The sequence below is a fragment of the Cetorhinus maximus genome, chromosome 5, assembly GCF_964194155.1.
Source record: "Cetorhinus maximus chromosome 5, sCetMax3.hap1.1, whole genome shotgun sequence".
Lineage (NCBI taxonomy): Eukaryota > Metazoa > Chordata > Chondrichthyes > Lamniformes > Cetorhinidae > Cetorhinus > Cetorhinus maximus.
The window spans coordinates 54050012-54063755 of NC_135883.1; the positions used below are offsets into that span (position 1 = coordinate 54050012).

The 13744-nt window shown below is 44.4% G+C and overlaps 1 protein-coding gene and 1 long non-coding RNA gene across 3 annotated transcripts in view; one reads left to right on the forward strand and one right to left on the reverse strand.

Annotated features, from left to right (window-relative positions):
• sntg2 (syntrophin, gamma 2) overlaps positions 1–13744 on the reverse strand; it is a 1221259-nt gene that overhangs the window by 1139578 nt on the left and 67937 nt on the right. The gene's annotated exons all lie outside the window — the stretch shown is intronic.
• The window catches only part of LOC144680294 (uncharacterized), a 42039-nt gene continuing 34020 nt past the window's right edge, over positions 5726–13744 (forward strand). The window contains exon 1 of the long non-coding RNA XR_013576527.1: positions 5726–6057. This is a non-coding gene — a long non-coding RNA (uncharacterized LOC144680294). The remainder of the gene's footprint in view (positions 6058–13744) is intronic.

The window sequence follows — 13744 nt, forward strand, 5'->3', positions numbered from 1 at the left end:
CAATGTTATTGTTGACTGCTTCACCTTTTGTTTTTCAATTTTGTAAAGTTCTCTGTTTGGAGCATTAACTGTGTCAATTGCTCTACAAAAGGCAATGCTTCTTTCCATGCTTCTATCACAGTCTGTTGCCTGTTTTTTCAAATCTTCGGCTGACCTTATGAGGTCTGTCACCATCCTGGTTGTGAACTGTGCCTTTTTTGGCTCTTCTTCCTGCACCTGCTCTTGTTTACGTTCATTTGATCTCATCAGTTCAGCCAATTCTTCCATAGACAGTTCCTCTTCATGAGATTGAAGCAAATTACCCACTTCAGCTGTGGTGGTGTCTTCAAATCCCTCCCCTCCAACTTGTTTTGCCAAGTCAACAATCCTGGCCACTTCAGCTTCCACATTGAGGAACCTTGTGAAATCATTCATGGCCTCAGGCCAAACTTTTTTCCAGCAAGCATTTATGAGTGAAGCTCTAACTTCATGCCATGAGACCTTAAATATGCTTATTGCTATGAGGACATGGAATTCCTTCCAGCAATCATGGCCTGTGGTTGAAGGGTCTGCTTCCAGAAGATGAAGGATGTGGCTGAAGCTTCATTGGGTGTAGTAAGCCTTGAATGAGGCAATGACCCCCCCCTTGGTCCATTGGTTGGACAAGTGAGGTCGTACTTGGGGGTAAAAACAAAATTTCAACATCTGGATGGTTCTTGGCAAGAGTGTGTGGATGCCTAGGTGCATTATTGAGGATTAGTAGGACTTTGAAAGACAGGTTTTTTTTCTCTCAGATAAATGCGGACCTCTGGCAGAAAGCAATTGCGAAACCAGTCTTCAAAGATGGATGCTGTACCCAAGCATTGCTGTTAGCCTTCCAAAAGGCTGGCAGATGACAGTTAATTTTCCCTTTGAAAGCTCGGGGGTTTTCCGACCTATAAACCAGCATTAGCTTACATTTAAAGCCAGCTACATTGTCACATAGCATAAGTGTCAACCTGTCCTTTGCTGCTTTAAATGCAGGAGCTGTCTTTTCTTCTTTTGAAATGTCGGCCCTACTTGGCATCTTCTTCCAGAACAGGCCAGTTTCATCTGTGTTGCCGACCTGCTCTGCCTGGTAGCCCCTCTCCTCATTGTATTTGTGCAGCACCTTGGGAAACTCTCCTGCAGCTGCATGGTAAGCAGAAGCAGCCTCCCCCACCGTCACCCCCCCACCACCACCACCAGCTTCACATCGTGCGGCCCAAAATGCTTTTTAAAGTGATCAAACCATCCTGTGCTGGCTGAGAATTCTTTGCAAATAGAAGGAGAGACACCTTCTGCACCACCTTCATCGTCAACAGTGCTGCTCTCTTTACTACTCTTTATGTTCTGGTACAGTTCAAGGGCTTTACTTTGAATGTTTGGACCATTAACTTGGGTCCTCCTTTGATGCTGGTGCTCAATCCACACGCTGAGTAACTTCTCCATTTCCTCTAAGTGTGGATCTCTCCTGCTCACAAAAGTTACCTTGGGCAGTACGACTACCAGAAACACTAACACTGGTCCTTATTTTTTCTTCAGACTGCCTCATGTAACCTGATTGTGGATTCATTCACAAAGTATTCCCTGATCAGCATGGAAGCACTTGCACCATTTTTCAGTCTATCTAGGATTGTGACATTTTGTTCAAGTGTCATCACCTTCCTGGGACGTTTTCTGCTTGGCTCTGACTCACACATTTTTAGTAGAGTGCTGTCCTGTCTTGTAACTGTACTACAAAATACTGCACCTCTGTAGAATCCTGTAAATCACAGCAACCCATGTGCACATGGAGACTGCACATGCACGGTGCAGGGACTTTTGCAGTGCGCACTTTCTTCTAGGACGAGAGGACAAACAGTATTTCGAATAGAATTTTATAAGGTATAACATGTTCTTTATTAACCTTTGTGCATGTGCACTGTTTAAATCGGATTGTTGCATTTTTAACCACGGATGAGCGAGGTTTCGGGGGTGCGAACTGCGATTTTATATGTAAACACTTTCGCGCGGGTAAACAAAATCGTGATGGAGGGGGGTGCAAACAGTGGGAGTTTGCTGTACTGTATTAAATAACGTGAAATGCTTTTCACTGCTTTGACAGTCAGGTGATATCCAGTTTGGAAAATAAGTGTTTACGAGGCATACATTTTGCTTGTGCGTGAGCCATAACAGCACAAGTGTTGCATGGAAAAATTATTGTCAACATTCAGCTGAATGGTGTGCCTGGGAATTTTTTTTTGATTCTTAGATAGTTGTCTTCTAAGCTTTTTCACAGCAGTGTTCAGACTTATTATAAAAGCACGTAGAAGGTTACTTGAAGTTAACTTCTTATTGACATCACTGACAGGAGTATTATCAAAAATATACAGATATACAGTTAGATAGCAGTGGACAGAAAGGTCGGAAGTTAGATGAAAGAGAGGGATGCCCTATCATACAACAAGGGGTGAAATTGATCTTCATTACATGCAAAAAAAAGGTTCACAGCAAACCGTCAGTTCCTTTACATCGGGTCCAATTTTACTTTCCCTCGTAGCAATTCAAAGAAAAATTGGCCACAATATTGGCACATCATAACATTCAAGGCTATGGGCCAAGACCTGTTAAATGGGATTAGGTAGGTAGGTCAGATGCTTCTCACGTGTTGGTGCAGACTCGATGGGCCGAAGGGCCTCTTCTGCACTGTGATTCTGTGAATATGAAATGGTCTAAGGATTTCCCGTGAGACCATTTTGTGCTATAAGCATATACCAATTTTACCCCATAATTTTTTTCCCTGTACTGTGTCTAAACATGCAGCAGATTAGCAAGAAAATCTTCTTCAAAAATGGATGCATCATTGAAGCCTTGAACACAATTGGGTTTTATAGAATATAAAGAATTATCAAAGGAAAAGAGCCACTAGGCAGATAATAATGTCAGCTTGTTGGAGGCAGCTAAAATTTAGGAGCAGACAGGGACATTGTACTTGTAGTCAAGGAGATAGTTGGGCTTAGAATAGGGTGAAGGATAAAGCCATGAAAATTCCGAGATGCGTGTTATTAGTTAGGCCATGAGTGACATGAACAAACTACATTTTGAAGAATTAAAAAACAAGATTTTCATTTCCCAAATGGAACAGGATGAAGAAGGTCAAGATGTAACAGTATAGTTATTCCACTGAAGAAGGCTTGAAAAGCACCCAGGTTAGAGAATTGGAGTGAAGTTGGTGAATAAAGTTAAATCATCAGCACCAGAGACTTGAGTACAAAATTCCAGGCTGACACTCTAAGGACTGCAGCACTGTTGGAGGTGCCATTTTACAATACCTAAGCATGGGCTAACAAGTGGCAAGCAACATTTATGCCACACAAGTACCAGGCAATGACCATCTCCAACAAGAGAGAATCTAACCATTGCCCCTTGACCCTAAATGGCATTACCATCACTGAATCCCCCACTATCAACATGCTGGGGGCTACCATTGACCAGAAACTGAACTGGACTAACTATATAAATACTGTGGCCACAAGAGCAGGTCAGAGGCTAGGAATCCTGTGGTGAGTAATTCAACACCTGACTCCCCAAAGCCTGACCACCATCTACAAGGCACAAGTCAGGAGTGTGATGGAATACTCCCCACTTGCCTGGATGAGTGCAGCTCCAAAAACACTGAAGATGCTTGACACCATCCAGGACAAAGCTGCCCGCTTGATTGACACCCCATCCACAAACATTCACTTCCTCCACCACCAACGCATAGTGGAAGTAGTGTGTACCATCTACAAGATATGCTGCAGGAATTCACCAAGGCTCCTTAGACAGCACCTTGCAAACCCATGACCACTACCATCTAGAAGGACAAGAGCAGCAGATAGATGGGAACACCACCACCTGCAAGTTCCACTCCAAGCCGCTCACCATCCTGAATTGGAAATATATCGCCGTTCCTTCACTGTTGCTGGGTCAAAGTCCTGGAACTCCCTCCTTAACAGCACTGTGAGTGTATCTACACCCCATGGACTGCAGCGGTTTAAGAAGATAGCTCACTATCACCTTCTCAAGGGCAATTAGAGATGGGCAATAAATGCTGGCCCAGCCAGTGAAGCCCACATCCCATAAATGAATAATAAAAAAAATGAACTGTCACATTAACGTAAAAGATCCCAAGGCACCATTTTGAAGAAAAGCAGGAGAGTTATCCCCTGTTTTCTGGCATCCATCCATTAGTCAACATTAGAAAAACAGATTATCTGGTGATATCAAATTGCTGTTTGTAGGAGCTTGCTGTGTGCAAATTGGCTGCCTATATTTCCCAAATTACAACAGTGACTGAACTTCAAAATTACTTCATTGGCTGTAAAGTGCTTTGAGATGTCCTGAAGTAGTGAAAGGCTTGAAGAAATACGAATTTTTTTCTTTCATTAAAATATCGGATAGATTTTAAGTGACAGGTAAATGTTGTGAAGATAGTAAGTGAGAGAGATAAGAAGCCTGGGGAGCTCCTGAATTAATGGGGAAGTGTCTGAGAATGTACCATTTAACACAGCACAGATGGTGTTAGGTACCCTGAATATAGCTTTGGTGGGAGGGCATTAAAACGCATGGTGCAAAATCTATCAAATGTTTTGGAAGTGAATGAGGTAATGACAGATGAATTGCCCAAGTGTTCAAAAGCGGAATTCCAAAAACGCACACTGAAGACTGCAAGTTGACAGTGGAAATGACCATGTTAGCAAACATAATTACAGCAAAATTCCCAATTTGGAAGTTTACAGCAACATCCATAATGTTTCTGTTTTAAATTTTCTTTGGTTTCAGTTTATGTTGTTTGAGTCGATTGCCTGTCTTACTAAAAGTAATACTCTTCTTTCACCTTGTTGATACCAGTTAATACTTTATAAATCACATTGAACAGTCTCACTACAACTGCATAGCCCTAAAGCTTATAGGCAGCATGTGTATTTGTTCAAACATTCAGTATCAAAATTCACAAATTAGAAAGTAAAGGTTAAACTGCCAATGGGCTGCATCTGTTGAGGGTATACCATGGGATTCGCATTTCATTTCAATGAGAATTTGAATTCTGTTTTTTGACATGTTTTAGCAACAGTCCTAAATTAACTCAACTGTTCAGAGTTTAAACAGTTATAATTTTGCTCATGTACTGCTATCTGGCATCTGCCTTTAACTTCCCCTTGCTGTTAATGTGAGTGTTGTGTGCACAAGTTCATAAATGTTCAATAACAGAGTCTTACAGTTAGCGAAGAACAGATGTGTTTAATTCTGCACCACTTTAGCAGAATGGCAGCAACAGATGCACTAATTTCATATCTGACGCGTTGCAATTATCTATCACCCTTAAATACAATGAAGGCCTTGCATAAGGTTTCTGCAGTGAATATACTGATATATTGATATTTTAGTCCATTCTAGCCTGGAATAAAATTACATTGAACTTCTATATATCAAAGTAATTTTGTGGCTCCACTCAGATGCACTTGTCTGCTTCTGGTTCGACCTCGTTCTCTTTGATTCTCTAGTCAGCCTCCTGCAGCCCCAAGCTGCCACCTTTATCCGTGCTGTGTTTAAAACTGGTCTGACCTGCCTGCTAGAAACTACACTCTGGTGGCAATCCACAAATCCTTCCACTCTCTCTCTCTCTCTCTGTCTGACAGACTGAGCCCTCATGAGGAGCAGTCAGCATGAATGTCGCAAGTTATTCCTATCCTTGCTACTGGGTCTGTCTGTTGGAATTTGGCAGCATGGAAAGTGGTTGATCTCATTGCCACTGCTGTATTGGTGGTGAGAATTCCAGGCTGTCAATAAAGAGGCAGTATTCATTTGAAAGCTACTTAATACACAAGAAACAGGAGCAGGAATAGACCATACAGTCTGATGAGCCTGCTCATCCTTCAATATGGCCATGGATGATCTTGGGCTTTAACTCCACTTTGGTGTGTGTATGTGTGTGTGTGTGTGCGTGCGTGTGTGCGTGCATGCATGTGCGTGTGTGTGTATCCACCTCTGCAAAGACCTGAGAAGCGAGGGAACTTGTGAAGGTCCAGATAGGAAGTTGGTAGTGGAACTGCTAATGTAATCTGAACCAGCGCATATAAGTCATCACTGGCCCCTAGGCATAAACTGCGTGCTAAGCCTCAGATGGCTTTTACCTGCGTAGCGTCCTGAGAAAATTGGCACACCCTGCAGGGGAATATTAGAGAAAGAGCCCATGAAAGGTCTTTAATGAGGTTAATTTCTCCACCAACATTTTTTATTTCTAGCTTTTCAAGCCTTAATGCCTTTGAGCACTCCTATGAATAGTGCTGACAACAAATTTTATCTTCAGCTATTAACAGAGCTTTTCTTAGCCAGTAATGCCGTGAGCCAAACATGGATCCACAGCAGTGTGCAAGTGGTTCAAGGAATTGAGATGATGCTATGAAGCACAAGATTGAAACTCGATCAGTTTATCAACTTCGTCACAGTCCCATAATGCGTTATTGTCTCAAAATACTAATTTTTTAGAATGATCACGCCTTTCTCAATGTGGAAAATTGGGCTTTATTGTAAAAGATGCAGCGAGCTCAAATTATCAGCTTTAAGATTGATACTGTGAATTGGACACAGTTTATACTCAGGAATGTCTGTCTTGCAATGTGAAAAAGCCTCTAAAGATATCACTCTTTAATTGAAAAAGAACACATTTTGGTGTTCGGGATTATGCATTGGCCGGAAGTAACAGGAATTCATTTATTTGGAGGAAACAAGCATTGAAACTGTATTGGTTTTCTGAACATTCTCCGTACGGTAACTAATCCCATACATGGGAATACTGCTCTTACAGAATGTTTCTCCATGATAGCAACTGCCTTGGCTATAAGTTGATCAGCTGGAAATGCCATAAAGCAATGCCTGCTTGTGTGTTTTATTTTCAGCTGGGTTATCTAAGAAAGGCAGAAAGGCCAAGCAAAAGTAGAATATCCCCATGTGAGCTAGTCACGATACACATCCCAACCAAACTGCAGGTTTCAAAACCACAGGGATTTCAGAATCCCTCTGGTCGCTATATGTGGCAATATCATTCAGGAACATTTTTTGTGTTCACTATTTATATCAACCGGGTAAATGTATTCAAATATGCCTCCAATTTCACTGGAAATAACAAAGGAGAGCTTCACAAATGGATCCTCCTCGTCACTGAAAGTATGTTAGAAGAAACCTTGACTCATTACTCCCTATATCTACTAAAATGTACCTGACTTCATAAGTAACCTTTAACAGTGGTGAAGTTGCTGAACCAGAGTGAACTATTTCTCTTTCAAGTTCCATGTGAAACTCCTGCTAGAGGCACAAGGAGCGGAAGTTAATACTTGTTATTTGCAGTGTTAATTCCAGGAGATTGCAAATGTGGGAGATGTGAAAGCTATTTTCTGCACTAGAGGAAATCATTCTGCCCTTATGCCTGCAACATTGTCAGCACCACCTCTGTAATTTGGAAGTGACAGCTCCTATACTTTTATAAAATACCGTATTCCAGGTCTGTGGCCTCAGCGATATGTAATTGACAGTCTCAGAAAAAGTGACACCATGCTGTCATTGTGACAACTACTGTGCTTAAGGCTTCCCACTCTGGGTAAAAAAAAGGCATCTGTCCCACTTGTCAGAACCTGAAATGACACCATTGACAGACAGTGTACACCAAATATACTGTCTTTCCTTATGCTACACATGCCAGTCTCAAGTCCTCTTCCAGCATTTGTATACGGCAACATCTGTAAAAGAATGAAGTCAGTAATCTCTCATATTGGACTCAAAATGTTAACTCTGTTTCTCTCTCCACAGATGTTGCCAGACCTTCTGAGTTTTTCCAGCATTTTCTGTTTTTATTTTATATTAGTAATCTCTCTGCTCTGGTGATGGGAAACTCCTGAATCACATCAGCGAGAATTTCTATTTGCCTGCGATGAGTCCAATTAGCGGAGTTTACTTGTATGCATTGCAGTAACAAGGCTGAACTAACAAGGATGAATGCGTAAATCTCTTGATACTTCGTTGTCTGCATCTGATAGAATACAAACCATTGTACAGTGTTTCGCAGGAGAATGGGGAGGGCAGTTTGTTGACACATATGAATTTTGTTCATGAAAAATAAAAGCTGTTGCTTGGCAGATTCCCAATTACTCCTTGCCTGTTGTTTACATTTTGCACGTTCAGTTCCAGAGACATTTGCTAAGGTGAGGCCAGTGTGGCTTGATCCCCAGGGTCTGCATGGTAAGCTGTCCAGGGTGGCATTAAAATGCCAACCAAATGCATGTTATGGCCGAAGCTTTCCGGCCCCATTGACGTCGGGCATCATGGCAAGCAGGTGGTGGGGGGGGGGGGGCGGTGTACAATATGGCGAGAAGGCCAATAATCCTGCTAATGGGATGCAAACTAAGACTCAACTGGAATCGTCCCCCGACAATGCCAGATTTACTGTTACACCGGTAGGGAAGCACGACGACCCAGAACTCAGAAGTCAGGACTTACCTAGAGAACCTTGCTCAGGTCAATGACCTCAGTGGAGAAGATGGGCCAGCTACTCCCTTTGCGGTGAGAGGACAAGGTTGAGGGGCTCACAGGCAAAGGGGACTTAGAGGAAGTGGACAGCCTCTGAAGTTCCTGAGTGGATGACCCAGGGGTGTCCTGCTGCTGCTCCTCCTCCCTTCAGGTGCCCAAGGGCCCCAGCCTGACCCCTTGAGGGGAAGGAGCAACTGGGGAGGCATCGAGATGCCCCATTTTCCTCTCACGTTGTCACTGCAGAAACTCACCCATGGTTACCATGCTAGAGTGTAGGTTTGTGCTCATCTCTGCATTCTGCTGGGCCAGGGTCTCAATGGCATCCGCCATCCTTCCCATGGAGACCTCCATGTGCGCACATGTGGGTCCACTTCATCAAAGAGCCGGCGGGTGCACTCCTCCGACACACGTGTCACTTTGTTGGGGGCTTCTATAAGCTCCATGTGATGTTCCCTCACCTTTGATGACTCTCCAGGATGAGTTGGAAGGCCAAATCCAGAGGCTTATTATCTGACTCGGACCTCACAGATGCCTTTTGCCCAGCAGTCCTCCGGGTGTCGGGGAGCTCAGCTGAACCTGCCTCCAACTGCTGCAAACATGTGTCCGTGTGGTGACCACCAGATTGTGAACCCGAGCCTGCACTAGATCTAGGTCCCACCGAGGTGTGTGTCTCTGCGCTGGTGGAGGGTATGGGTAAATGCTGTGATGGGTCTCCCAGGCTGTTTATTTCCAACTCCTGAAAGGATGAGGTGTCCTCTTGGCTGGAGTGAAGAAATGGATGGAGCTGTGGGACTGGCTGGCTGAGGGTGTCAGTTGCTTGGCAGGTCTCCCTGTGAACCGAAGTAGAGATAATTAGTGCCTGGCAGCAGAGTCAAAAGCAGGAGAGGGAGCACTCACAGTTACATTGAGAGTGGGATGATGTGGTGCAGGATCCTCAGGTGGGTGTCACTGTCACTGTCACCGCAGGCATGGTCCACATCCTCACCAGTCAGCGCGATGATACGCTCCTCAAAGTGAGCGAGGGGCCTAATGTGGACCACTCCACCCCCGGTCTGGGACCTCTCCCTGCTGGTGTGAACAGGCTTCTCCTGTATGGAAACAGATGGAGAGAGTGTGAGCAGGACACATGGCACTGCGTAGAATGTTTGTGTGGGGAGCGGAGCCATGGACAGGATGAGGTTGCAAGCTGCAGAGGGTATGAGCCTGATGGGAATGTGAGGGTGTGTGTGAGAGTTAGTGGTGTTGTCCCTTGAGGTGTGAGATCCCTGTGGATGTGTGATGGGTTTGTGAATGTGTGAGTTGAGAGTGATGAGAAGAGTGAGTTACTGGCAGAATGGATGAGACCATTCATCCTCTTCCTGCACTGGATGGCTGACCTCCTTTGTGGTCCGGTGGTGCTGACAGCCGCTGCCACCGCCTCCCAGGGTGGTTTGGTGACTCTGGGGACCTCCTGCGGTCAGGGCGGGGATAGAGGACATCATGGCAACCTTCCACTGCGTCCAGCTGGTGCCCCAGAGTGGCGTCACTAAATTTTTGGACTGCTGTCTTCTTTGCTTTTAGGGACCTCTGTTGCCTGGAGCAGTCCTGGTCTGTAGACATGAAGTAGGCATGGGCTCTAATGCGCTTGAAATATGGTGCCCAGAGCGAGGAAGCACTGAGGTCACTGCATGGCGGTCAAATTTGAGCCTGGCCGCCAGTGATCCGGAGTGTTTCCTGTGAAGGCTGGATCCTTTGGGGATGGGACGATACGGAGTGAAAACCTGCCATTGCAGCTGACTGGTAAAACAACCTTTTCTCCCACCCACTCACACTTTGTTCAAATCTGGGACAGTTCCGCCCTATGGGCTGAATTTTGCACATGACGGGAGGGCCTGACCGACTCGGTGGCGGGGGGACAGCTGATCGACGCCGCCAAAACGGGCCGCACCACCATTTTGCACGGGTGGGCCAATTAATGCCCGCCCAGCGTGACATCCGCTGGGAAGCGCTATGTGCTTCCTGTGTGGGTGGGGGGGATTCCCCAAATGCAAGAGTGAACTCTTTTGCGCATGTGCACGAAAGAGCGCACATCTCCCTGAGGCTAAGTGCTGCCTCAGGGAGATCGCTGAAAGGTTTTCAAAGTTTAAAAATAGAAAAATAAAAAAATCATTAACATGTCCCCCTCATGTGACAATGTCACACGAGATGGGACATGTTAATAAAGTGCACAAAAACTTTAATAAACTTTTTTAAAACTGACATGAAACCTCATCCCGCCGGTGGATGAGGTTCCATGTTTTTTCTATTCCCCGCTGGGGCTCCTGGCCTGCCCACCAACCTTAAGGTTGGACGGGCAGGTCCTTTAATTGTTTCAATGATCCTGTCAATGGCCTCAATTGGCCACTGACAGTTTGGCGGGCGCACAGCTGATTTCGCTGTGTCCCCGCCTTCCTGAAGATTTAAATGGGGCGGGATGATGTCGGGGGTTCCCTTTGATGTCATCCCGCATCAGCGAGTGGGCCCCGCCCCCTTCTCGCCGACGGAAGAATTCAGCCCGATATGTTTTAGCTCACCGGACTGAAATCTGTCAGAAATTCAAATTGGTTGTTGTGGCATTATAACTTCATGGGGCAGGAATTTTCACTTGGCAGCTGGGCGCGCACCAGGTCTGCTCAAGCGTGAAATGAGCCGCGTTGACTTCAGCCGGGCGTGCCGACATCAACGTGCAGTCGCAGAATAGTTCAGTCAACAGGCACTTGCCGGAGCCAGCTGCGTGCCTGCCGACAATTAAAAGGCCTGTTAAGATCATTAGGTAATCAATTAAATTAAATTTTTCACTGCCCGTCAAACATTGCGGTTGACAGGCAGGCGAAAAGGCCAAGCAGCCTTTGCACTTTTTTTGGAAACCTCATCCATGGGCGGGATGAGGTTTCCAAAAGCAAATAGAAATAAAATAAAAGCTTTAATTTTTCATTAATAACATGTCCCTGCTCATGTGATAGTCACATAAGGGGACATGTTTCATTACATTTTTTTTTCATATCTCTCAGGGAGATTATGAAGGGCTCACTCACGCGCATGCGTGAAGTTCGCACTCGGCCTGCTCGCCCTCCTTCCCCCCCAACCCCCATACAGGCAGCGCTCAGCACTGCTGCTCATGTTTCACACTGGACAGGCCTTAATTGGCCCACCAGCGTGAAATCGTGGCCCGGTGCCGATTGCAGGCAGCGGTCAGCTTCCCAACCACCTCTACCCACCCCCACCGAGCACGCCCGCCAAGGGCAAAATTCTGCCCATGGGTATAAATGTACAGCACAGGTAAAAAGAGAGCTAAATAAAATTCTCTTAGCAGAGCTTTGTTAGCTATTTCCAGTTTAACATGCTGCTGCCCCTTCGCTTAATGTGAAGAAAGCTATGTTTCATGCAGTGAATTTAAGACAATGGAAAGTGGGTGATTTTTCAAATTCTTGTTTCACACCTGAGAAACAGGCAGGAAAATTGACTGAGGACCTTGTGTTCCAATCCTGTTCCAATCAATTTTACGGCAGGCGGCAGGCTGCTTACATCTGTAGATCAAGTCCTATCTTGCTGTGGGACCACAATTACAGTTGTCATTTGAAAAATGGATAGAGTATACTTGGTGCAAGCCACGTACCCTTTCCCCAGGTGTTGAGAGGCCTAACTGGGTGGTCCTGTTAGGTTTCTTTTTAAGATCACTGTACAGCAGGACTAAGAGTTCTGCTGGCCCATTTTTCATATTTACGACATCCACTCCCGATCAGGTCTTTCCTGTTGCCTGACTGTGTGCAGAAGCTGGCTGATTTTCCACCACAGGAAAGAATGGGGCTGTAACAGGGCGGCTGTTTGGCACCTGCAACTTGCCAGAAAAAATGTTAATGAGGCATGAGCCTGTAAATGTTTCAGTAGGCCTCTCGGTGATCGCATTGGGTGAAAGTGGCAGGCACCTGAAGTAGAAATGTACCTCTGGATACATTTTATTTTACAATTCTACATTGCAAATACAATAAATAAACTGCAACCAACAATGGAATCAGAATACAGATCTGAATGAAGCCAGGGAAATGAACAGCAGCTATACAAATAACAGTCCTTCAACTCAAGTACATTAAGCTTATTGTATGAATGTCTTTGCAGGTTCCTTAGGTCAAATTAAAATTCAAAAATAAAGCTGATAAATATCTTTATATCACTCAATATTCAAATCTATTCTGAGTTAGTGTTAAACAAAAGAAATGGTTGTATAGCAATAGCTGGTAAAATGTTCCACAATGTACAGACGAAACAAATAACCATGACATCTAAAGTATGACTTCTGAAACAGAAACTTTCAACCAAGTAGATTGAAAAGGCTCCCCAAGATGACAATGCATTTTATTACATCGGTGCAAAAGCCCCATAAACTTTTATCATGAACATACCAATATTTTTTCAGCTAATATATAAAGGAAAGTCAGAATGGGAATAGGATCACTACGAGATGAACAAGATAAAACCACAAGTGTTGATAACAAAATGGCAGAAATATTAAATAATTACTTTGCTTCAGTGTTTACCAGGGAAAGAGATAAGGTGGGAAGCAGTGGAAGCAGTTCAGAGAATATTTACTAGGCTGATTTCTGGGATGAAGGGGTTGTCTTATAAGGAAAGGTTGAGCAGGTTGGGCCTATACCCATTGGAGTTTAGAAGAATGAGAGGTGATCTCATTGAAACATATATGATTCTGAGGGGGCTTGACAAGGTAGATGCGAGAGGATGTTTTCTCCCATGGAGGAATCTAGAATTAGGGCTCACAGTTTAAAAATAAGGGCCCTCCCATTTAGGATGGAGATGAAGAGGAATTTCTTCTCTGAGGGTCGTTAGTGTTTGGAATTCTTTTCCACAGATAACAGTGGAGGCTGGCTCATTAATGTATGCAAGGCATTAAATGAGGCAGATTTTTGATTGACAGAGGAGTCAAGGATTATGGAGGACAGGCAGGAAAGTGGAGTTAAGGTCACAATCTGATCAACCATGATCTTCTTGAATGGGGGAACAGGCACGATGGGCGGAATGGCCTACTCATGCTCCTATTTCTTATGATCTTATGTGGGCGTGACATTAGAGGTTGATATTAGAAATTATATAAGCATATTTAAAACAAAAAGAGGAGAAATATTAAATAAACTATTCAAGCTCAAAGAAAACAAACCTTTGGTCTTGA